The 24773-nt window shown below is 43.7% G+C and overlaps 1 long non-coding RNA gene across 1 annotated transcript; it reads right to left on the minus strand.

Moving 5' to 3' along the window:
• Positions 1-18007: 18007 nt before the first annotated feature.
• On the minus strand, positions 18008-23458 carry LOC123622894. Its single transcript, XR_006729659.1, has 4 exons — positions 23421-23458; positions 20754-20874; positions 19573-19638; positions 18008-18864 (listed from the first exon to the last, which is right to left on the minus strand). It is a non-coding gene; the product is annotated as an uncharacterized LOC123622894 (long non-coding RNA).
• Positions 23459-24773: the final 1315 nt, after the last annotated feature.

Raw genomic sequence — 24773 nt, forward strand, 5'->3', positions numbered from 1 at the left:
GGTTATAGAGTAAGTATAGATATTAGTAGGTAATATCAGTTTTCCAAAGTGGTTGGACACATTTTTATTCCTACCAGCACTGTATGAGAGTTTCAGTTGTTCCATATCCTTGCCAACACTTGGTACAGTCAGTCTTTTAAATTTTACTTATTCAGGTGGATGTGTGGAGGTATCTCATTATGATTTTAATTGAAATTTTCCTCTTGAGGTGTGGTGTCTCGTGCCTGTAGTGGCAGCTACTCAGGAGACTGGGGCAGGAGGCTCACTAGAGCCTAGGAATTTGATGGCAGCCTGGGCTGATAGTGAGACCCTGTCTCTAATAATAATAATAATTTACATTTTCCTGATGAGTAATAATCTTAAAAACTCTTTCATATGCTTTAGGTTTTGATATTCTCTGTAGTGAAGACTCCATTCAAGCCTTTTGTTCTTTTGAAAATTTGTTTTGTCTTCCTGACATATTCTGGCCATAAGTTCTTTGCTATGTATATGCATTTAAAATACCTTCCCCTGTTCTGTGACTTGTTTATTCACTTTTTATTGATGTGGTTTTTTGAATAAAAGCTTTTAATTTTAATGAGTTCCAATTTATCCCTTTTTTAGGGTTTATCTTTTTAAAACACTTTTTTATTGAGATCGTTTGTACTTTTTATGTCCTTCCTGTTTAAGAAATCCAGCTGGGTGCAGTGGCTCACACCTGTAATCCTTGCACTTTGGGAGGCCAAGGCAGGAGGATTACTTGAGGCCAAGAATTCAAGGCCAGCCTGAGCAACATAGCAAGACTCCATCTCAACAAAAAAAAAATAGAAGTATTAGCCAGGCATGGTGGTGCACGCCTGTAGTCCCGGCTACCTGGCAGGCTAAGGCAGGGGAATCACTTGAGCCGAGGAGTCTAAGGTTGCAGTGAGCTATGATGATGCCACTGCACTCTACCATGGGCAGCAGAGCAAGACCCTGTCTCAAAAAAGAAAAGAAAGGAAATCTTTGCCTAGTCCTCATTTTTCTGGTGTCATAACCTCTGTTTCTCTTGCCAATTCTACTGCATGCCAAAATCAATGTATTCTCTTGAATGGGGAGAATGGAAATCAGGTCAGGGTAAATCTGGGTGAGGCAGAAAGTGTTACAGAGTTGAATTAGGAAGGTGAGCCTAACAAATTTGCAGAATAGATTGAAGCAGGAAGAGGCCCCCTGACAGATTTTCAGCCCATGGGACCTGAAAGGCTTCGTGGTTGGGTAACCAGATAACGGACTATGTTGCTGTCCAGCCCACGTGTCTACATTGTATCTCTCAGAGTGTTTTGAGAGGCTCCTTCATGAAATCAAGCTCTTCCTTGTTCACAACTCCTGGCCTATTGCCTAGAAACATTAAAAAGTCAATGAAGTTCATGTTTTAGGGACACCATGCTAATTTCTGGTGGCTATCATTTTTCTTCTAAGTGCTCAAAAACTATCATCTTAAAAATCCTTTCTTGACCATATCCATAAAGTAAGACTTCCATTTGGAATAGCATTTACCCATCCCTAGTCTTCTGACTCTTCCCCCATTCTAGGTAAGTTTTCCTAAAAAAGATCAATATCAGTAATTCCATGATCTCATCTGTTTTTCTGCAGGGTAAATGTTTGGGTCTGCTTTTCATAATGAGGCTCTGGCAGGGCCAGGACTGAGCTGCCCAGGCAGTGTGGACCAGAGCTAAGCAGGAGTTGGCAAGAGGCGCAGGATATGCAGGGAGAAGGCAGGACTGCTGTGAACTCTGTGGAGGACAGAAACGTGTGTCTTAAAGTGGATTTGGATCAGGTAGCAGCAGCCGAGTTGAAACCTCAGGGTTCGAGAGATGCGCTCTGGAGGCGGTGAGCTGTGTGGCTTTCCTGGGAAGGCAGAACAGCTCTGCAGAGAGAACATCCTCCCCTGCCTGGCAACTCCAGGGTTCCATCCTTAGAATGTTGGGACAATGGGAACGGAGCAGAGTCTCCTGAGAGGTAGGAATCGGCAAGGACAAGGCGGAGCCGCCATCCGACGTCCAAGGCTGAGCTGAGTGAGGGTTAGTAGGATGAGGCTGCAGAGATCCCCTGGGCTTCCACCCACAGGCACAAGGCAGAGGAGCCTGGTGGGTAGAAAGAGAGGATTCCTGGGAGTCACACATACCCAGTTCTAATCCCGGCTCCACCACTTATTAATTGTATCACATTAGACAAGACAATACCTCTATCTTAAGATCAACAAGAGGTTCAAACAGGATAGTATGTATAAAATGCCAGTTTTGCCAAGTTCCTCGCATTTCTTTGGCTTTTCTCTCCTGTTGCTACACAACCGATAGATCTTAGTCCTTATCTTTCATGCCCACTTTGTAGCACTGGCACCGTCAAATAGTCACATCTTGAAATAAAACCTTCCCTCGGCTTCCATGTAGATCTCATCTATTCCGTAACAACAGCTGCCATGTGTATACTGACAACTCCCAGGTCTGTCTCTCCAGCACATACCTCTTTCCTAAGAGCCAAATCCACTGATATACTTGTCTCCTAAACTTTCCACGTGGACGTCCCACTGACGACTCTGACTCAACAATTCCAAAACTCAACTCATCATCTTTTCCTTAATTCCTTCCCTTCCTCACCTGTGCTCTCTATACTGAGAACCCAATGATCAAGCCCAAGACTTAGGAGCCACGGATTCAAGCGCAAGTGGTTCCTGCTGATCTCTGGGGAAGAGAAACAGGAAGGGAAGGAAGCCAGTATGGGGCGTTTTATCACCCCTGGCACCACCGTGGACGACTGGAACTGAATCCCACTGAGGAACTCTGAGACACGGGGTAGAGCACAAGCTTCATGGTCACCCATCCCACAAGGCAAAGGAGCCGGGTCTTCATTGCCAACTCCTGTCGGCCATGGGTGGGCCTCTGTCCTTGGTTGCTGTCTTAGCACGTCTGGCCTGCCATGTGTTTGGTGCACTGGGCCCCATCGGCCAGAGAAAACCCTCCAGCAAAGAGACACAGGTGCTGACACTTGGAAGTCAGAAATGGGGCTCTGGACTGGTGCCCAAGGGGACATCCTCTATCTGTAATTCTTACCCACATACAGGGGTATGTAGGAACCTGTCTGCTCCTCTTGGGACCCTTCTGTCACTCTCACGCACTCACTCTCCCAGGAGTCTGGATGGTGTACATCTTTCTCTCTCTTTTAGCACTGGCGACCTTGTATTTTCATAGTTTCTTTCCTTAATTATGGCCCTCACTGGACTATGAGCACCTTGAGAACAGAGACCAAACTTTAATTCATCTTCATATCCCCATACTTGAGTGAATGACTGAATGAAAAAACAACCATAGAGGAGGTGACACAGCACACACCCCCTGCAAGCTTGTTTAGATAATCAAGGAAGACAGCACAGTAATGCCAGGGCAAAGAATATCCTTCTTGCACTATCGCAAACCCTAAGGTAACATTTCAATCACTTCTAAGCCGGCAGGCAGTCTTTCCTTGTTAAGTTCAAGGTAACAGTCCTTCTTATGGCTTTGTCTATCCTCTAAGGTAAAAAGTGGTCAGTAGAGTGAATCAAGAATCTGTTAAGTGTCCTGCTTTGATTACACTCAGTCTCCCTGGAGATGTCGCACTGTTTCCTCTGCCCTTCTCAACCTTGTCCACATCCCAAACTCCTATTTGTCCTGTGAAGCCCATCTCAAATGTCCCTCCTTTGTATAGCTTTCCCTGACCCGCTGACCTTTGAAGAAAATTGATTTCTCCCCCATCCCCACTCCACTCTCATTGTCAGCCTTTATTACAGTCTGTTCCATGCAGTCCTTCCCCTTGACAAAGATTCTTCGCTTGACCAAACTTTAGTGAGGCTCCTGAACCTTCCCCCAGGCCCATCTGTACATTCCCTGTAAAATCCAGTTTTAACAAACAACACTGCAAAGTCAGTTTAGCAAGAATCCCTGGCACCCTCGATATCTTATTGGGCTCCTCATCCTCCGCCATCCCCCAGGTGATGTCTGATCACCCTGGCCTGTCTTTAGCGAGACTGCTGTTAGGTGGGTTTAGCCAGAATCCCCCTCACCCCTGTTTTTTCCCCTTAGTAACTTTCCATCCACTGAGCCCCACCCTGCTCCTTGGCTATAAATTAATTCCCACTTGCTCAAGCTGTATTTGGGGTTGAGCCCAGTCTCTGTTCTTGACTGCAAAATCCCATTGCCATGGTCCCTATACCTATCACAATGGTTCTGAATAAAGTCTGTCCTACCGTGCTTTAACAAGTATCATGGAATAATTTTTCATTAATGCCCTATGTAGACTATGAGTTCTTCAAAGTTAGGGCCAGGGCTTACTCATCTTGGTGTTCCCAGAGCCTGGGAGCATAGTCCTTAGCATTGAATTTTTGCTGATGCACGTTGACGGAATTGAATCTCCTTTCACTGCTAAATCCTATTTCTGGGCTGGTTTTGAATACAGCAAGAAAACAATACTCATGCCCCCCAGCTGAGGGGACGCACACTTGTGCCATTCCCACATGGCGTCATCTACTCTTCTCTCTTCTTCCATCCTCTTGTCTGTGCCTTCCCTTGTTTCCCCAACTTGTGCATTTATATAAGGTGAGCACTGTCTCCTATATGCCGTCTTGACTTCCTGAATTAATTTGAAGAGGAAAAGTCAAGAGACTAGCACGCGTGGACAAGGAGAAAGGCAGTGCAGATGTGTGGCCTGGCACTTCGGCCCGACCTCCAGACTCACTGCTTGTCTCTGCCATTTCATCCCTGTTGAGCTTGGGAACATGATTTAGCACCTTTCGTCTCATTTCTGTATCTATAACATTCAGGCTGATCAGGGACCATGCTCTCATGGATGTTATAAGAATTACATGAGACCACGTAGGTGCCCAGCCTTCTACTGAGGGCCCTGTCATTGCCGTTCACGCCAGCTTGACTCTGGGCGACTGGCACTTGCATTCCTTTGCCTCGAGAGTCCTGGGAATTGATGCCCCCAGGAGCAGCCCTCAACCAAAGACCAATGGGAGTTGGTTTTATCAGCACTCGAGCTCCTTCTCCCCTTCAGATGGGATCGCTCCAGGGCTTGTTTTTGGCACTGTGGCCAGTGTGCCCCGTGAGATGAAACCCCAATTGTCCACAGGGGTCATTGGCTTGATAACCATCCTCTTTCCTGCACCACTTTCCCACTCGCCTACCAGTATTTCTCAGGATCCCCTCCTTAAGAGACCACCCGCCCTGTAATCCTTACCTGGGGGCGGGGTCTGCTTCTGGGAGAACCCGAACTATGACAGGACGGCAGGACGTGAAGTGCTTGGCTCAGCGCCTCGCATCTAGCAAGCCTTCGAACGGTGGTTGTTTCTGCTGTTATTAAGCTGCTGTTCCTTAGCAGAAAGAAAGATGCCCACAGATGGGAGAGTGGGTGTCTCCATCCTGCGTTCATCTCCACGCTGCCGCGAGCAGCCCTTTGTGGGCATGGCCGGGCTGCGAGAGTGCAGTCGGTGATAGCCAGTCTGCAACACGCCTTCTTAGCAGGGCTGGATTGCCCCCAAGGGGGCAAACATTTGTTTTCTTTTTTTTGGGAGGGGGGATAAAAAACTTAACTCTTTTAATGTATAAAGCACAGATAGACATATGATACATAAACAGATATACAGTAGATATCTGTGGTATTAAAATTTAATGGGAGGGTGTCAATTCGGAAAAAAAAAAAAAGGCTGGGAAACACTGGGTTGCAAGGGTCAAAAGAAGTCACGATTGATGTTACCCTGGCTTTTGACCATCCTGGGTGGCACTGTTTAGTTTGTAGGGTTCATGTCCTCTTTTCTGGAGTGAGGAGTTAACAGTTGAACTTTCATAAAGTTGTTTGGTTAAGTTTGCCCAGCGAGGCACCAAGCTTTTTGGCAAAACATCCATCTGTTTGTGGTTAGGGTTTTCCTGGTTCTTATTACAGCCAGACGTGGTTACTTTTTGAGAATCATGAGGCTTGGCTCCACAAACAAGATTCCCAAGTCGTCAAACCTGACGTCCTTCGAATCTTTCCTTCCTGACTTCTCTAAAGCTCCTCCTCCAAGGAAGACAGCATCAAATTTGACAAGAAGGAAAAAGGACCAAAGTCTTTATTTCCCATCCACGTTTCCTTTGTCGAAATATGATCATCCGAGAGCTTAAAAATAGTGCTCTTCTATAGACATATATTGAGCATGGGGTTAAAAATGTATCTTACTCATTACGAAGGCATCAGCAGGGTGGCAAAGCCAGTTCCAAGAAGGTTGGATACAAAAGACTGATGTATATAAAATCAATTCAAAGAAAGGCTGCTGAAATATACTCCATATACTCACTGATTGAGATACAAAACTGGTGACTGTCCTTAGGGGGCCATCAAACCACGATCTTTGGAGTTGTTCTCTACCATATAAATATTATTTGAAAATTATATTTGATTATATTTGGATATTTTGAACAATTTTTCTTAAGATCACCTAGATTCGCCATATCACTTTCTATAGTAGTCAAGCTGGGCTATGAAATATTAACAAGCATTATTTCTTCATTTTCCCTTTTGAGTATCTCAAAAGCTACCCAAAAAGCTTGAATTAACTTATCACTTAACATCAGAAACACCTGGGAGCTGGGTGCATTCAATGGTTTGCTGTAATTCTTCACAACACACTTGTATGTAGCATTTGCCAATTCTGTGGTATAAATGCTCCAGCCAAGGATGTTTTCAGACTACCAACATGGTGCCATGGAGGCAGAGTTGAGCAGAGATGCTCACCGTCACTATTGTGAGATGGTATTTTTGAGTTCCAGCAAGTCATCAGTTGTGTGCTATGACATGTATTCTATGCATTATAGTCATGGTATTCAAGTACTGTCCAAGGATATAGAATCATGGTCAGTGTGTTCATCATAGCTCCGAAGAGCCTGAAAGATCAGCTCAGCCAATGGTTCTAAAACTATGTTCCCTGGAACCCTAATGTTCCCTGAGGGTCCCTTGGGGTTACCCAAACTTAAATTCAAATTTCTTTTTAAAAGCTGTACTTTGTAAAAATATAATAAAAATGTACGTATGCATACATGTGTAGCAAATGTATAAAAAATGGGACTGATGAACACGAAGTTTAGAATTCTTATAACCTGTAAGAAGAAGTGAGAGATTGAGGAATTCGCAAGACAGATGGATGTGATAGATCTTTAAACCTTTTGGGGATATCTTAAACAGTGTGTACTAAATGAACAAAACACACACCTATAAATGCTTTTTAATATGTCAGATTTCAAACCTTTAAAACAACACTAACACATCAAATTGTGCTGCCAGGTTAATTTATTTTTTATGTTGGAATAAAGTTCTCTCCTGCCCTCTCTGTTTCATTAAACATTTTCCAATGTTGAGTGGTGAGCTGTACAAAAACATGCAACCATCACTAAGGCTCTTGCTTTATTTTATTTTGTTTAATGAAAAATGTAGTGGAATGCATTTTTAAATTTTAAAATAATTTCAAACTTACACAAGGTTTACAAGCATATTATAGAGAATCCTAAGATGCCATTCAGCCAGATTAACACATTTTTAACATTTGACCACATTTGTTTTATTTTTTTTTCTCTTTTTTTCTCTCTCCACACATGTGTGGACACACACAACTTTTTCTAAACCATTTGACTATAAGTTGCATGTATCATACTGCTTTGGTACTTAATACTTCAGTATTTACTTCTTAGGACAAAGGACATATTCTTACATCATCAAAATGCAGTCATCAAATTCAGGAAATTTAACATTGATGTAATACTTTAATCTATTGTCCATATCCAAGTTTTTCCAATTATCCCAATAATGTCCTTCCTAGCTTCTTTTTTCTTTCTTTCTTTCTTTTCTTGCCTTTTTTTTTTTTTTTTTTTGGTTCAGGATCCAATCCAGAATTGTTTACTGAATTTAGTGGGAAACATATCTTCAGACTTCTTTGCCTTTCAAGACCTTGACATTTTTAAAGTATACAGGCTGGTCATTTTTGTAGAGTGGCCCTCAGCGTGGGTTTGTGTGCTGTTCCTCACAAGCAGATTCCGGTTTTGCACTCTTGGCGGGAATGCCACAGGGTGATGCTGTGTCCTCCTCAGTGCCCGATGCCAGGGGGCACGTGGGGTGGGTTTGTTATATTGCCAGTGACGTCAACCCTGATTGCTTGGTTAAGGTGGTGTCTCCAAGTTTCTCTGCAGTGGGAGCTTACTGAGAGTCGTGGATTGACTAAAACTGAGGGGTGAATCAAAAGGGAGTTGTTTAGACTTTTCCGATGATGGCTCCAAAGTTGCTCTGAAAATGCCACCCAGCTGGGCGAGCCGGCCTGCGCTCTAAACTGGGAGGCATTTTTGTGGCCCTAGAAAGGGCAGCACCGGCGGCCTGCTCTGTGGCCAGGGATGCAAAAGCCATCAGTGTCAGCACGCCTGGCCGTGGGGCATCCTGGCACACAAAGAGCCAAACTGAGTCCTAGAGCAGGAGCCGACACCAGGCGGGGCCTCGGGGGGGCTTGTGAGTGTGGCCGTTCCCCTGCTTTGCTGATGTGCTATTTGTGCAGTGTGCCTTTTCTGAAGTTCCCCCGACTTTCCCATATAAAATGCAGATGAGGTTTCTTCTGAGCCAGGGCTGCCGAAGCGCTGGGCCACAAACCACGCATGGCCTGCCCCAGCCTGGGTCAGTGGCCTCTCGAAGAAAAACAGGAAATTAGAACATATGCACTTTCCACATACTGGCTGCATTGTGAGTTTCTCAGTGGTTCCATGTGGCTTGAATAACAGGGTGATTTTCCTTCATGGAGTAAAATACCCAGACTAATGAAGATGTATTTTATTGAATAATATTTTATTTTAGTCAATTATTCCGTGCCCAGCACCGTTTTAAGTACTCTCACAGATTCACTCATGAATTCATGCCACAGGTTTTCACTGGGCAGGGAAACACGTGGGGTCCCCAGGGCGGGTCTCATGGTCTCATCCACGTTTTGTAGATACACCGGGTTCACTGTACACATCAGACAATCGATGTGCCCTGCCCTGGGGGGCACATGGCCCCTGGGCAATAAACAGAAACCTATAAATGTGAAGTCAGGGTGGCCGTCTGCCGTGGCCCCCAGAAAGGAGAAGTCCTCATGGGGAAGTGGGGACAGGGAGAGGCTACACAGAGGAGGTGGTCTTTGAGCTGAGTCTTGGGGGACACGGGTGTTTCCCAGGCAGTGACGGGGGAGGCATTTGCAGAGAACGAATGGTGTGTGCAGAGGCGCAAGGCCTGGGCTGAGGGATGGGGATAGAAGTGGAAATAAAGATTCCAGTCCAATTGGGGAGCACCATACACTCCATGTCAAAGAATTTGGGCTTTATCTTCTAAGTATCAGGGCCGTCTTGATTAGATTCTGTGTTTTAGAGCAGGGTTTCCCAAACTGGTTTCTGGGGAACAAGACCCTCGCTCCCTCGTCTGAGGGCACCGACGCTTATGGGATGGTGAGGTGGGGCGGTGTGAAGTCATCTCACCCCTGGCCACACTGAGGTTGGGGGCGCTGACCCCAGAGAAAGGCTGAGCCAAGAGGGAGGAAAAAGCTGGGAAGTGCGGCCTCATGGAATCACAGAGCTGCTGGGTTGACCCGGCTCGTCCGTGAGGTCCCCCCCCCACTGGACTTCAGGACATCCCTTAACCACGTTTACTGCTTAGAGAATTTAAGTTTTTATTTTGAAATCATGTCAAACTTCCAGAACAGCTGCAAGAATAGTTCTGAGGACTCCCCTGTACCATTTACGCAGATTCATTTTATCCCATTTGCTGTGCCCGTCTCTGAACCAGTTGAGAGTAGGTTGCAGAGGTCACGCCCCGTGGCCACTTGCTGTGTCAGGATGCATTTCTGAAGATGAGGGATGGTCTCATGTTCCCCCAGTCCGATAGCCCAAGACAGGAGCCTGATCATGGAGATACTTTCATCTAAACCACAGATACCGATTTTTATCAATTCTCCCACAATGTCCTGTAAGTGTGTTTCTTCCTCCACCCAGGATCATGTCTTTTTTGGGAGGTGTCCACTCTCTTTAATCTCTTTCAACTTGACATGGCTCCTCAGCCTTTCTTTGTCTTTCACAACATTGATATTGTTGTACAATCCAGGCCGGTTCTATTATAGAATGCTCCTCAGCTGGGGTGCATTTGATGTTCCCTCATGATTTGATTTAGTGTACGCAGCACCTGTTGGAATACCTTATAATTGATGCTGTGTTTTGCTCAGGCATCCAAGCTGGAGGAACACAGCATCTGTGTGCCCTCGGTGACAGTGCTGGCTTTGATCTCCTGGTCAAGGTGCCATCTAGTTTCTCCACGGTAAGGTTACTGTCACGCCCCTTGCAATTGACGAGCAAGCTTTGAGGAGATATGACTGCTTATTTTCAAGCCAATTTGAATTGGGTTTTCTGTTACTTCCAACACAAAAACTCCTAACTGATTCAAGGGCTTATTTTATTCCAGGACTAATTGCTGATTACCATGGAGAAACAGGCAAGGGATTATGAAGAGAAAATAGGAAAGGGTTTCTTAAAAGCTTTCATTGTGGTCAGATGGGAGCAGAGCTGGACCAGAGTGTACTAATCATTTGGTAACACGTCTTATTCTTTGAATTTATTTCATAAAGTCTGCAAAACAACAACAAAAAAGGTACTCTATTAACAAAAATTACATCCTATCTTCAAAATCGATATGTCGTTAGTTGCACTGAATGTAACACAACAACAATTTAATTTATTTGCAATTTGCAGTGGTCTTTCATTTCAGTTTTTTCATTGCTCTTAAATGAATATTGTCAGTTACACTCAAAAAGGATAGTGGTTATTTACAGGGACAACAATTTTATTCAAAATATGTTTATGTATTTTTTCTAGATTTTACATGGGCAAGAAACATTTCTATTAATTGTAAATACAGTACCAATTGACCTGGATTTCTCCTTACGACTCCTTAGAGGAGCCATGAAAACAGACTAAGAGAAAGATTCAAGTACAAATGATTTATTGAGAAGTGATTTCAGGAAACACCCTTAGGAAAATGAAGGTGAGAGACGGGGAAGCCATTAAAGTGTGTGACTGTGTATGCTTGCCTGTGTGTGTGTGTGTGTGTGTGTGTGTGTGTGTGTGAATGACTGTGATTGGCTTGGTTTGGGTCCCACCAGAAGCAGACCCTGAAATAAGAATTCAAGTGCAGGCTGGGCACAGTGGCTCATGCCTGTAATCCTAACACTCTGGAAACCAAGGCAGGAGGATCACTTGAGGCCAGGAGTTCAAGACCAGGATGAGAAAGAGTGAGACCATGTCTCTACTAAAAGAAAAAATCAGCTGGGCATGGTGGCACACACCTTTGGTCCCAGATACTCAGGAGGCTGAGGCAGGAGGATTGCTTGAGTCCAGGAGTTTGAGGTTTCTGTGAGCTATGATGATGTCACTATAGCCAAGGCAAAAAAAAAAAAAAAAAAAGAATTCACGTGCAAATGGCTTGGGTGAGGTAAAGGGGATCTTGATAGGAGAGTGTGGAGTTGAGGAAGAAATGGCAGCCAGTAAAGGGCTTGTAGTCAAGCTAGTTTCCAGTGGGGCAACTGGAGCTAAATCTCACGGAGCATCTCTGGGAGACAGTACAGAGCACGCACCTCAGAGTGATCCCACTGAGATGAGGGGGTGCAATCAAGGTTGGAAAAGTCACCATTGCTCTATGCATTACATGGCTTCAGAACTTCCCCAGCCTGGGACTGCCAACTTAGGTCACTTTCAAGGAGCTGGTCTAGGTTTGGCTGAGAATTAAAGTGTATAAATGTCACATGTGAAAATACTCAACAAAGATAGGTCAGTGCTGGTAAGGAGTGTTTCCTGTCTCCAATTTTGTGTGGGGTATCTACGCTAGAGGGGCAGGATCAATGTAAACATCACAGCTTCGCTAAAGAATCATAGGCAGGAACCCTGCTCAAGGGGAACTGTATTTTCAATCAAGAATGCTGAAATGAGGCCAGGCTCATGCCTCTAATCCCAGCACTTTGGAAGACTGAGGTGGGAGGATTGCTTGAGGCCAGGAGTTTGAGACCAGCCCAGCAAGTGCAAGACTCCATCTCTACAAAAAAATAAAAAGAAGAAGAAAGAAAAATCAGTTGGATGTGGTGACACATGCCTGGAGTCCTAGCTTCTCTGGAGGCTGAGGTAGGAGGATTGCTTTAGCCCAGGAGTTTGAGGCTGCAGTGAGCTATGATGAGGCCACTGCACTCCAGCCTGGGTGACAGAGTGATACCCTGTCTCAAAAGAAAAAAAAGAAAAAAAGAATGCTGAAACTAATACCCAATTTATTTCAGTGATTTTAAGGAGATGGTACTAAGATTTAGGAATTGTGGACTCTTAAATGTTATTTCACTGGTTGGTGGATAAATCTTTTAATTTTTCAGGGGTTTGGTTTCTTTGTATGCAAAATGTTGGGGTTAGATCATTATGGAGAAATGTCCAGGGAGGAGGTGGTCTTGAGCTGGTCTTTGAATCATGGACAGAATTTAGATAACTACAGCAGAGCAGTTATGGGGGGGTACACTTTGATCAAAATGCAACGGTGGGAGTGGACGTAAAGTGCTGGTAAGATGCACATGCAGTTGTGCCCTGCCCACATCCTCACCGTACATTCCTATGGGCTTCTCACTGCAACTTTCTGCCTGGCCACCCGATGGCGCCAGAGAGTTAATAGCCCCCGGAGCAAGTCTCTAACAATGACCAACAGGATGACCCAGCTTCTTGACTGCAAGTAGGACAACTATGGCATATACTCACCCCACACAATCTCTCCACGGTCCCCAGTGGCATCAAGCTCTAATTGCCTCCAGCTGCAAAAGTTCAGTCTTCAAGGATAAATTTTTTAAAGGTAAAATCATGGCATTCATACAAATATTTTAAAAACTGTGTCAAAGATTTTTTAAACTTGTTTATGGAGGAGGGAAACAGTAAAATGTCACAAGTGATTTAAAAGTAGCAGCTACTCAATTCTGCCATTTGTAGCCTGAAGCCACTATCGAAAACTAGTAAAGGAGTGGTTAGTGTGTTTCAATAAAACTTTATTTACAAAACCATGTGGCAGATGCATTTGGCCTGCAGGCTTTTCTGCAGACTCTTGATATAGGCAATTCAGAATGCTGAAGTGAATTTACAAGTAGATGCAAAACTGGTCAATATCCACAGGGCAATAATCAATTGCATCTTCAAAGAACAAAATTTTCATCTCTGTGGGCAATATTCATTCTTCTTATTATCAGTTTTCTACAATTTACAAAGTTGAAAATTCAGTTCATCCTTATTATTTGTGAATTCTATATTTGAAAACTTGCCTACTCACTAAAATTTATTTGTAACTCCCAAATCAATAACCATGTTTTTTTTTTTTTTTTTTGAGTCAGTGCCTTACTCTGTTGTCAGTGTGGGAGTGCAGTGGTATCATCATAGCTCACTGCAACCTCAAACTCTTAGGCTCAAGCGATCCTCCTGCCTCAGCCTCCTGAGTAGCTGGGACTACAGGTGCACAACACCATCCCCAGCTAATTTTTTAATTTTCTGTAGAGATGGGATTTTGCTATGTTGCCCAGGCTAGTCTCCATCTCCTGGCCTCAAATGATCCTCCTGCCTCAGCCTCCCAAAATGCTAGCTCACCATGTGGGCCGTGCTCACCCAGCAATCATGGTACTTTAGTGGTCATTAGTGCACAGGCATGGAGTGGGAAAAAATTTGAATCACCTGACACATTCCCAGCTAAGGAGGAACAAAGCTCTGCCTTCTTGTTTCAGCTCTCAGACTGTAAACAAATGTCTTTTTTATTGTCTATTTAGTGATGCTTTTTTCACATTTTTGTGCCTTTTTTTTGTTTTCTTGTTTTTTTTTTTTTGAAGATTTTGATCATTGATCAAAACACCATTGATTTTTAAATGACCCTAAGCATAATGCCAAGAGCTATCTAAGCACAAGAAGATTGTGTTGTGCCTTACGTAGAAAATATGGGTGTTGGGTAAGCTTTGTTCAGGTGTAAGTTATAATACTGTTGACCATGAGTTCAGTATCAATAAATCAACTTATATATTAAATAAGGTGATTTTAAACAGAAATGCACATAAAGCAAAATTTATCTATTAATGAAAATGTTGTGACCGGGGGCTGGCAGGAACCTAAACCTGTGTTTCTTCTTGGAGCAATAGTTCAGTGTTCACTAATTCACGGTTGGCAATGACTTTCTAGAATGTGGTGCCGTGAAGTACGATGATTGCAGCTCAGAGACAGCAAGAGGTGGAGATAACCCGGAAGGGTGCCCCGGGCAGCACACCCAGTAATTCTTCCATAATGTTTTCTGACGTCAGTAACACACCCATAGTTGCCACCTTCTCTTCCTGACTCCCTGACAGTGTCTCCTTCCCAGCCCTGCCATGTTTCCTGGGGTCACCTCCCAAATAAGCGACTTGCACACCAATGCTTGTCTCGTAGTTGGCTTCAGGGACAGGTTACACTGGGCAGAGGGGCTGATGAGAGTGGAGAGCTGCAGAGACATAATTGGCAGCTGAGACTGAAAAGCTGGGTTGGATACAGAACAAAATGGGCCCTCAGTACCTGATGAGGGAATATGGATAATAAATTCTAAAAAATGGGCTGCAAAGAGGGAAGCAGAATGCTGGGTAAGGGCTGCCCCTTTGGTGCAGGACGGGACGGGGCAGAGACAGACAGTGGCCGTGCACAGACGCTTAGGGAGCTGCTGAAGCCATTAAGGCCTCTGCAGTCCAAAACCTGAGCGAGTGCAGAGAAGGGGAAGGGGGATGAGACGTTTCCAGGAGACAGCGGAACTGCGGAGTGATTGATGTGCGGAGTAAGTGAGGGGCGGGCCAGGGTCCCTCCCTCTGAGGTTTCAAGCCTGGCGTTGTCATTAACAGAATAGGGAGAGAGGACTTCAGAGGAACGGAATGTGAAGTGGAAAGTCAGCATTTGCAGCTAAATTTGAGAGAAAGAAACCAAAAATGAGTGCTTCTTGTGCTTTTTTGAAGACAGATATTTCTGAGTACAGAAAAGGAGGTAGGAAAGGAGGAAGAAGACTCCACCTTGGGGTTTGTTCTATTTTATTGGAACCAGACAAAATAAATAGTTGCAACCCAGAAATAAGGCACATGTCTACCGACTGAAACATTTGACGTCTGTCTACTTTCTTTGTATACCTCGATGAAATAATAAAGGGAGATAATATAATTAAAAACAGAGAACAGGAGAGAAAAGGAAGTTCTCCTAACTAAGAGAATAGGGGGTCTATGGAGAAACGCTCGGTTAAGATAGCAGTTTCCAGCTCTAGGGAAAGCCCCATGTATTGGACAGAGGTGCCACCCAGCCTATGATGCCATAACAGGCAGGTAAAATGGGGATATATGAGTAAAAGCCCTTTGCAAATCAAAATTCCATACACCCACTGGGTGACTGTCCCCAGAATGGTGGGGCGTTGGCTCTGCTATGCCCAGGTCCACCCAGCAGGGTTAGGGCAGTGAGGACTGTGAGGAGTTCGTCTGGCCCCGCATTGAGGCAGATATAAACTATCTTTCCTGACTTCAGCATCATGTGCATCATTCTGGAGAAGAGTAAGAAGATAAGGTCTTCAGGAAGATTAAAGCATTGAGTTCTAATTTTCCCCTTTGCTGAAGATGGTATTACAGCCACCCCAAGAGAAGGAGGCCTTGTTTTACAAAGATGATCAGCTTCTGGGTGATTCTCAGGCATGGTACCCACTTTTCTATTATCTGCAGCAACTGGAAGTCAATAGCAGCTGATTGTAGAGGGGTCATAAGGTTGCCCAGCCCCAAAGAAAGTGCACACACGGTGGCCGGGGCTCAGACACAAGGCAGAAGTACTTTTCCATGTTTACTGTATGTATTTTGACTTCCAAGATGAGGACGCTTGGATGGGGAAGGCATCTGGTTTAGGACTAAGAACAAGACTGGAGGAGTCCAAGATGGCAATTCCATAGTGAAGGGGCTGTGGTGTTCTAGAATAGCCCAAAGAAGAAGCCACAACACAAAGGAAGGAGCACAACATCCAGGATGGTTTTAAGGAGAGAGCATGACCTCTTAAGAGCTAGAGAGAAATTAGGTGGCCCCAGGGTTGTTGAATCCAAGCCTATCTGTTTTCTCCAAGTGCCATAAGGGTGTAACCAGGGACACATAGGACTGAACTTTACACATCTGCAAACCAAGACTAGATGAAGGTAGGAGAGGACAAAAAGCAGTAGTGGAAGCCGTGTCCATTCTGTGTGAGCCCTAAGATGACCCCACGGTCGCCCAGTAGTGCCCTAAGACCCAAGCTATGCACTTTGTCCTAGCCCAGCCTCACCTCTCCCCGTGGTGGGAGAAGACTACGGGGCAAATGGGCTGTGCCAATCCTGAGCCCACATTCCCCTCCCTACCTTGCCCAGGCTCCCGATGCCTGGAACAGTGGGATCCTGTCCCCACGGCCCAATCCTGTTTCCACTGCCTGACAGGCTGTCTCCCACGTCCCTCTACCCAAGGGCTGACTCTGCTTCTGAAGCAGCATCTGTAGGCTAGAAGGTTTGGGAGGGAACACGGGATGGACAGTGCTTGGCCATGAAAGGCATAATCTTTAAATATTCAGACGTGAATTATATATGAGCTTCCACCTGTCCTCTTGCCCCAGTCCCTGAAAATAATACTGTCCACCTGGCATCCTCTTGGGTGGCATGAGAACCCAAGCAAGGTCAATAGCACTGTCTCCACTGTCCACTCAGACCATCCTTCCATGGGCCCATTTGACCCCTCATCTTTTACTCTTCTTTTGCCATTAGGACACCAAAGCAGCCTCCCTCAGACATGCATTTTTGCCCCCCTCCAAATACTTTCAATGGGTAAGAGGTGATCCTACATCCTCGCCACCATCTGGGGCTCCCACTAACTACACCTGCCCTGTCTGGGCCCCCTGCCATAGGAAGGGGTCAGACATCTGAACCAGAGGATAGAAATGAGGTGAACCATTGAGAGAAAACCCCTAAGCTTCAAAGAGAACCTGCAGAGCCTCGCATGAATTGTTTGGTAGTTTTAAATAGTGCAAACCTGTGCAAAACTGAGTACTATTAATATGACACTGGATTGGTGCAATACTCCTATCGTATGGACTCGTCACTCCCAGCAAAAGACATCGATGCCATTGGTCGGCCAAGAGAAGGACTTTTAAACGTGTCTGAATTCCTGAGATACAATTGCTGACACAAAAACCACCTTTTTGGTGATGGCAACAGATACCACGGGGACCGTTATGTGGAGTTGTGTGACTCTTTTGTAGACACATAAAATATTAAGTTATTTTGGAGAACTGCTTTTTCATTTATGCATCTCCCTTTCTAATTTCTGGAATCTGGCTGTGGGGGTGGTTTTAATATATGTTATTAGAACATTTACTATGTATCGAAGGTGTCAATGGTATTTTGTCATTTTAATATTAGATGGTGTACTTCCGCTGACTACCCTGCATAGAATCTATGGGCTTAGACGAAGGGCATTTCTTCAGAGAAGGCCCAACTGTTCTCCAACTCACTTCTTAAGAGCAGGCATGGGAATTATAAGGCTCTCATCCCTGTGATGTGTGGATGGAAATACATACACAAACACACAAAGCAGTCGATTTGCTTGGCCAGTTATATTTTGCTGGGAGTTTTGCATTTGTTGCGATGGATTCTTTTGATTCTGTGATCTCTAATGCTGATGTGATGTTTTAGACACATAGCTGGAGACCTCTCTAGAATTCTGATTTGTGCAAAAATGAAAAAGCTGAGAAACATGATTGGCTAGCAACTTGCAGAGAACTAAGTGGGTCTGTACGTTATAGAGAGAGGAAAGGCCTTCACATCATAGACTCTGTAGGAAAAATCCAACCATAGAGAGAACATGTGAACTCCCTAGACCAACTTTTTGGTATTTCTTTGGTATTTCAAAGTTGTATAAAAAAATGTTTTACCAGCATGTTATGTGGATCAACAGCATGGTATGTACATATCAACCGCATGACATTTTATCTTACGTTGTCATTCTTGAAGCTTTGATTCTTCCTATTGTCTTATGCTTTTGAGGAAGCCATTCTTTAAAAATCTTCTATTCAGCCTACATAATGTCTCTGTAAAATCTCATGCACTTACTCATTCAACACTTGTGGAGCACGTATGTGCCAGGCACCATGTAAGGCTTTGGAGATGCTATTGTGAATAAGCAGGTAAGAGTCCCAATGTCTGATTCCCTAAAGGAAGAGCTTTTCTTCTTCTCTTCTTCAACCTCTAAAGAAATGGAACACACTAAATCTAAAATAACAGACTGAACATATGGCTTCCTTCAACTTTTCCTGATGGCAGCATTTAACTTGGTTAAGATGATAGCCAGAAATATTTTATGTCCTACTAGTTACAAATAATGTGGTTTCATGGATAAAGCACTGGTTTCAGTCTAGAGATCTAGTTTCTTACTTTTTGCTATCTTTTATTACTTAAATGTATGAAGAATCAAATAAAATCCACCTCTTCAGAGACCTTGTGGTTTAGAACTGGTGAAATAAATACAGCGATGAACTGGAGTTGGTTCTCCCTGCTCCCTAGAGCTGGATTGTTAGATTTTTGTGAATTTTCCAAGTCTGCTGATGTCACATTGGTAGCTTGAAATCAGCCATGATGGGAGCATTTGCACCACAAAATAGGCAAATGCTAAAATTCGGGACTTTATTCCCCAGAAAGCCAGTCTTTAAACATTTTCCAGCACATCAGTGAATAAAGGGGAGGGTAAGTATCCTAACGGTGAAGTGGAAAGTTCAGAAGGACATCAACCTGTACAGGATCAAAATGAAGGAGAAGAAGCAAATTAGTACACGAGATTCCAAGCAATATGTGTCCTAGGGGCTAATTTATTATATAGGGATGATGTCCCTCTTTTGTTCCTTCTTACAGGTGGCTATCATGACATTTGGACCCAGGACATTTTTATGTGGCCATTTGGACTTTGTATATGTTTTTTATTCTTTTTTTTAAATTTCAGAATGTGAGAGTACAAACATTTTGGTTACATAAAAGTGATTTTGTACAGCAAACTCAAAAGTCAGAGTTATAAGTGTGTCTATCACCCAGATCATGTGCACTGTACCTGTTTGGTGTGAATTTACCACTCCCCTTCCTCCCCACTCCCACTTGCTTGATTTCCATTGAATTTTACTACCATATGTGCACATGAGTGTTGATCAATTAATTTCAATTTAGTAGTGAGTAGATGTGGTGTTTGTCTATCCATTCTTGAGATACTTCACTTAAAAGAATGGTCTCTAGTTCCATCCAGGTTGTTACAAAAGGTATTAGTTCACCATTTTTTTATGGCTGAGAAATATTCCATGGTGTACATATACCACATTTTCTTAATCTACTCATGTACTGATGGGCACTTGGGTTGTTTCCATATCTTTGTGTTTATGAATTGTGCTGCAATAAACATTCTAGTGCAAGTGTCTTTTTAATAAGATGTCTTTTTCTCCTTTGGGTAAATACCTTGTGTAGTGGGATTGCTGGATCAGATGATACGGTTTTTATTCTTTACTCCATTAATGACATAGGCTGTTAGTAAACAAAACAGAAAATATTCAAAGAATAAAGGGTTTTGAGTGTACAAATACAATAGTCCATTGCTGGACAATAGAATATTCCTACAGTTTCTGTGGAGAATTGCTTCCACTTATCTTACTGATTATCTAAGAGTTACAAAATATCTAGTATTGCAGCCATTTCATAAGGAAATAGGTAAAGCTGCACCCAATGTAATTTGTGATATATCCAAATACTGGCTGGCAAATTACATCTTGTTTGTAATTTTGGAAATTGGAACATACTTGGTCTGAAGAAAGTTATACTGAGAGAAGAAAACCTGATAAGAGCTAAAACTACACATAGTCCTATTTATTAGTGACTAAAAATTGACAGAATCATCAAACAATCCTACAAAATTCAGATATTCAAAATTTAACCCAGGAAAGTTAGAACTTTGTAGAAATAATGAAAACAACCCCCACCACCTCACAGGGCAGGAACCTTAAACAGTAAAGTTTTATGAAGACAAAAATCTGCTTGATCAATCACATCTCTGATATAAAGTTTACCAGGCACAGAATTCATCCCTAAAAACTATTTTCCGTAAAGTTAAAATTAAATGAACTTTAAATGAAAAAATAAAGACCCTCAATCCTCACACCATACACAAAATTTAATTTGAGCTGGGTCATAGAACTATGTATAAAAGCTAAATCTATAAAGCTTTTCAAATAAAACTATAAGCTTTTAAGATAGATTTAATTTCTTATATTAAAAAGGAAGAAAGGTATAAAATTAAAATAAAACTGAAAAAAGTCTTAGGCAGTTTCACCGAACTGTATAAGAAAACTGACCAAGGAATTAAGATCACTTTATGGAGTTTGCTCCAGAAAATATTTTCTCCATGAAAATTATCGATGTTGATATAATGCCAAATAAAATATTTGTGTTTATTAAACATGGAGTTAAAACGTCCTTTGAGGTCACAAAGACCAGATTAAAACAACAGCGTACAAACATTTTTACAGTAGTCCATAATTCTGTCCCATGGTTAGAAAAACTGAATGAATTGCATTTCATTCAAGTCAGAAACTTAAATTAAAAAGAAAGAGAGAGAGAAAAAGAACATTAAAGCCTTCACTCACCTTTGCAATAGAGACAGAAGAGGTTTAAACATGGTTCTTGTCTGTCCGCCTCACCCTCAAATTGAAGCATCTTCCCTCAGATGGTCCAAAAGCCTCACTCTACTATTTCATCTAAGAAATCCTTATCAAAGAAGACATGTACAAGTACTCGTCTGGTTTAATGGGCTTTTTCTGTATCCCTGTGTGCTTAGTTTATTCCAAGATCTTTGACCTAAACATCTGATAAGATGATGACAAGCATCTTAAAGTCCTACCTGCCTCAGAGATCTCATGGTCCCCTTCTTCTGAAGCTATGCTGGTCGAAGCGTAGTTGATGGAACAGAATATAAATCTGCCCAAACTTCTCAAGACTGTCACTCAGTTTCACATGCTCCCTCCCCCAATCCCCCTCCACCCGTTGTGGTCCACTGGGCTCTCGTTCTGTTCACTCAGAATATCTACTCCCCGTAAATGGAGCCGGCATATAGCTCCAAATCCAGCTTTCCACATAAGCTGGATCCTAACTGACTGATTCTGGGCTGTGGGAGAACAAAGGAGGTGGATCCTAACTGACTTGAGTAGCTGGATATCAAGGGAAGCTCCTTGTGATGGTCCAGCTCAGCATGACCAGAGAAGTCTGACATCTACATTTGATGCATGATGCCCTGATTTTGCAAAGTTGCCAGCTCTAGCAGACTCTGTCTTCTAGTCCTTCCCGTATCCCTGTGCACTTGGCACATCCATGCTTGGTGGCCTGATTGCCATATGCCAACTTTGCCTGAGAGCTGTCTTTGGCCACTAGAGCCCATTCTGTTCACACAGAGGCTTGTTGGAAGTTCTTGTGAAGTAAGGCCTCTTGGGGACAGTTCTTAGCCCATGACTGGGAGGAGTTGGTGGAAAAATACCCCAGCTCCCCCCTTCCTCTTTTGGGGCAACTCTAAGGCATGGCCTGCACTGGTTCCCAGAGCCCCCCAGAGGGTTGACTTCCCGTTGCCCACGGTGGCTCCTTGATTGGTAAAGCATCATGTGTCACTTGCCCTTCCTGCCCTGGATCACATTCCCATTCCCCTGTTAGTGTCACCTGAAGTCACCTCTAATGATACCCTTGGACATGAATCCTTGTCTCAGGGTCTCTGGAGACAGTGAATTCAAACATTCTGAAAATGAATTACTTAATATTAATATATTGTGTCTGCAGTGTGGACTTAATCCAAGAACCTCCAATTAAAAGCAACCACCTACATAGACTCTTTTACCGTCATGGACAGAGAGCCTTGGAAAAGAAAGCTCTAAAGTCAAGAGCTAACAGGTTAATAAGGAGACCCCACAGAAGTCCTAGGGTGTGTGGCTCCTCTGTCCATGGGATTCTTTGGGTTAAGAGCCGAGGTGGCTTAGGATCCTTCTGCACTGTATTGCGGGAAGTCACTGCACACGTGTGCCATGTTTTGTGACCACTTACCACATGGAGCTTTTCAAGTGAGGAGGTTTAAAAATGCAGCTGACCCTGGAACAACATAGGTTTGAACTGTGTGGATCCACTTATACATGGATTTTTTTTCAATAAATATTTTGGAAATTTTTGAAAAAACTCTTGGAAAAACTATGTAGCCTAAGAAGATTGAAAAAATTAAGAAAAAGTTAGATATGTCATGAATGAATAAAATATGTGTTGTTCTACTGTTTAGGAAGCCTAACCAATAACAGTAGGCTATAAGTGGTTAAGTTTGGTGGGAGTCAAAAATTATACTTGGATTTTCTGCTGCCAGGGGGTTGACAGGCCCCCCTACTCCCCACGTTGTTCAAAAGTCAATTGTACTCATACTTTTCAATGACCTTGGAGGTAGCTACTCCTCCCTCCGTCCTCCCTCTCCACACTCCAGGTGGACAGAGTTCACCAGCCCCAGGGCCTGAGCCACAGGTTCAGGAGAAACTGTCATTCAAGGAAGGAATAAGGGATGTCCACAGGGGTAGAGAAAAGAGATCCGTAAGAGGCTAGTTCTTGAATGGCCCAAGGGGAAAATGAAGGCACTGGGTGGGAAGTAAGAGAGGCAGATTCCTATCCCAGAAAAGGAGGACTTTCTAACAAGCAGAGTGGCCCACCTGTCACCTTCGTTGGGGGGCCACACAGCCAGTGGCTACCTGGGCACTGGTGAAGTTTTCTGCAGTGTGGACAAGGTGAGAGTTTCTGTGAACCAGTTTTCCAAGGAGGGAAGGGATGGCCCTCCACCAGAATTAGCCCCATTTCCAGGCCAATCCTATAAGTGGCATAAATGACAGTTTACCCCCAGCACCTTGTTTTTAAAAAAAACGAATTTGGCCGGGTGCAGTGACTCATGCCTGTAATCCTAGCAATCTGGGAGGCCGAGACCGGAGGATCGCTTGAGCTCAGGAGTTCGAGACCAGCCTGAGCAAGAGCAAGACCTCCCCTCTACTAAAAATAGAAAAATTTAGCCAGGCGTGCTGGCACATGCCTGTAGTCCCAGCTACTTGGGAGGCTGAGACAGGAGGATCACTTTAGCCCAGGAGTTGGAGGTTGCTGTGAGCTGGGCTGACGGCACGGCACTCTAGCCCGGGCAACAGAGCAAGACTCGGCTCAAGAAGAAAAAAAAAAATTGACTATTGAGTGGGGGAAAACCAGTGTCAGACAGTGACACCAGATGCTTTAAATTTTTTTTTAAATCCACATACCTTGAATTGTCCAGCCAGGGCCTGGAATAACGTTTTTCTGTCCAACTTGTAAAATCTGTGGTAATACGAAGATAATTATGGAAATATTCAGAAACCTTCCCTGGATCCAGACACAGAGCCGACGCCACTTGCTTGAACCTCTCTTAGAAAAGACAAAAAGCATTAAAAAGAGACAAGACCTGTTGCTGTGGGAGCGGGCTAAGGAACCAGGCAAAAAGATGAAGTGCATTTCTCAGATTTGGACTTGACCTGACAGGTCCCCTGGGGTGAGTCACTTTCTCCTACTTTGGTCAATTTGGCTGTAAAATAATTATAATAACGAGGTCTTGTTTACTAAGACTGAAGTCCGTGTTGCCTTGCTTCATTCAACTGCTGAAAAGAAAAACTGAAGGAAGTGATTAGAAAGCTTTTGGAGCCAACTCTCATGCAGCTTGGGGTGGAAAACCCACAACTTGAATCCGCCAAGGGTCTTTTAAATTGGACTTGAGTGGTGGATTCCAATATAATTGAAACTGTTGCTTCTCTTGTGGGTTTGCACTTGTGACCTAAAGCAGATAAAATAGGAAGGAGGGAACAAGGGGTTGGGGTGAAGTTGGTCAAAATATTCAAACTTCCAGTTAGACAGGAGGAATAAGTCCAAGAGATCCATTGTGCAATATGGTGACTATAGTTAATAACAATGTATTGTATATTTGAAAATTGCTAGGAGGGTAGATTTTAAATGTTCTCACCACAAATAAATGACAAGTGTGTGAGGTAATGCATATATTAATTAGTTTGATTTGCCATTCCACAATGTATATATATTTCAAAACACCATAATATATATGACTTTTACTTGTCATTTGAAATAATAAAATAGAACAGGAAGGATATGGTTTGACTAAATAAATTAAAAGAAGAGAAGGAAAGGGAAAGAGAGAGGAGGGGAGGGGAGAGGAGGGGAGGGAACAAGCCCCTCTCTGAATACATCTCAGACCCTTTATCTTGCCAAGATCTGGCCGGTGCCCAGGCAGAGCAAAGGCTGGAAGAATGCCAGTGATTCAACCCAGCTCCGTTGATTAGTGAACTGGAAATCAGGGACTCTGTGCGTCAGTCCCACTCGGCCAGCCCACAGCCAAGGTCCAGGTGGTGGCCTTGGCACCTGGCCTCAGTGGCTGTCAGTAGAATGGGCTGGAGAACCAGCCTTGAGCAGTGCTCAACAGGCAGCCGGCGCAGCCTGGAGCTCGGCCAGAGGACTCGGGCGTCCTTTCTGTTTTTAAGGACAGACCTTCCTTCACCTCAACAGTCGCTCTCAGGGCCACGTGGAAAGCCACCGCTAGGTTCACTATAAAGCCACAGAGCCTGGTATTC

The sequence above is a fragment of the Lemur catta genome, chromosome 17 (assembly GCF_020740605.2).
Source record: "Lemur catta isolate mLemCat1 chromosome 17, mLemCat1.pri, whole genome shotgun sequence".
NCBI classification, from domain to species: domain Eukaryota; kingdom Metazoa; phylum Chordata; class Mammalia; order Primates; family Lemuridae; genus Lemur; species Lemur catta.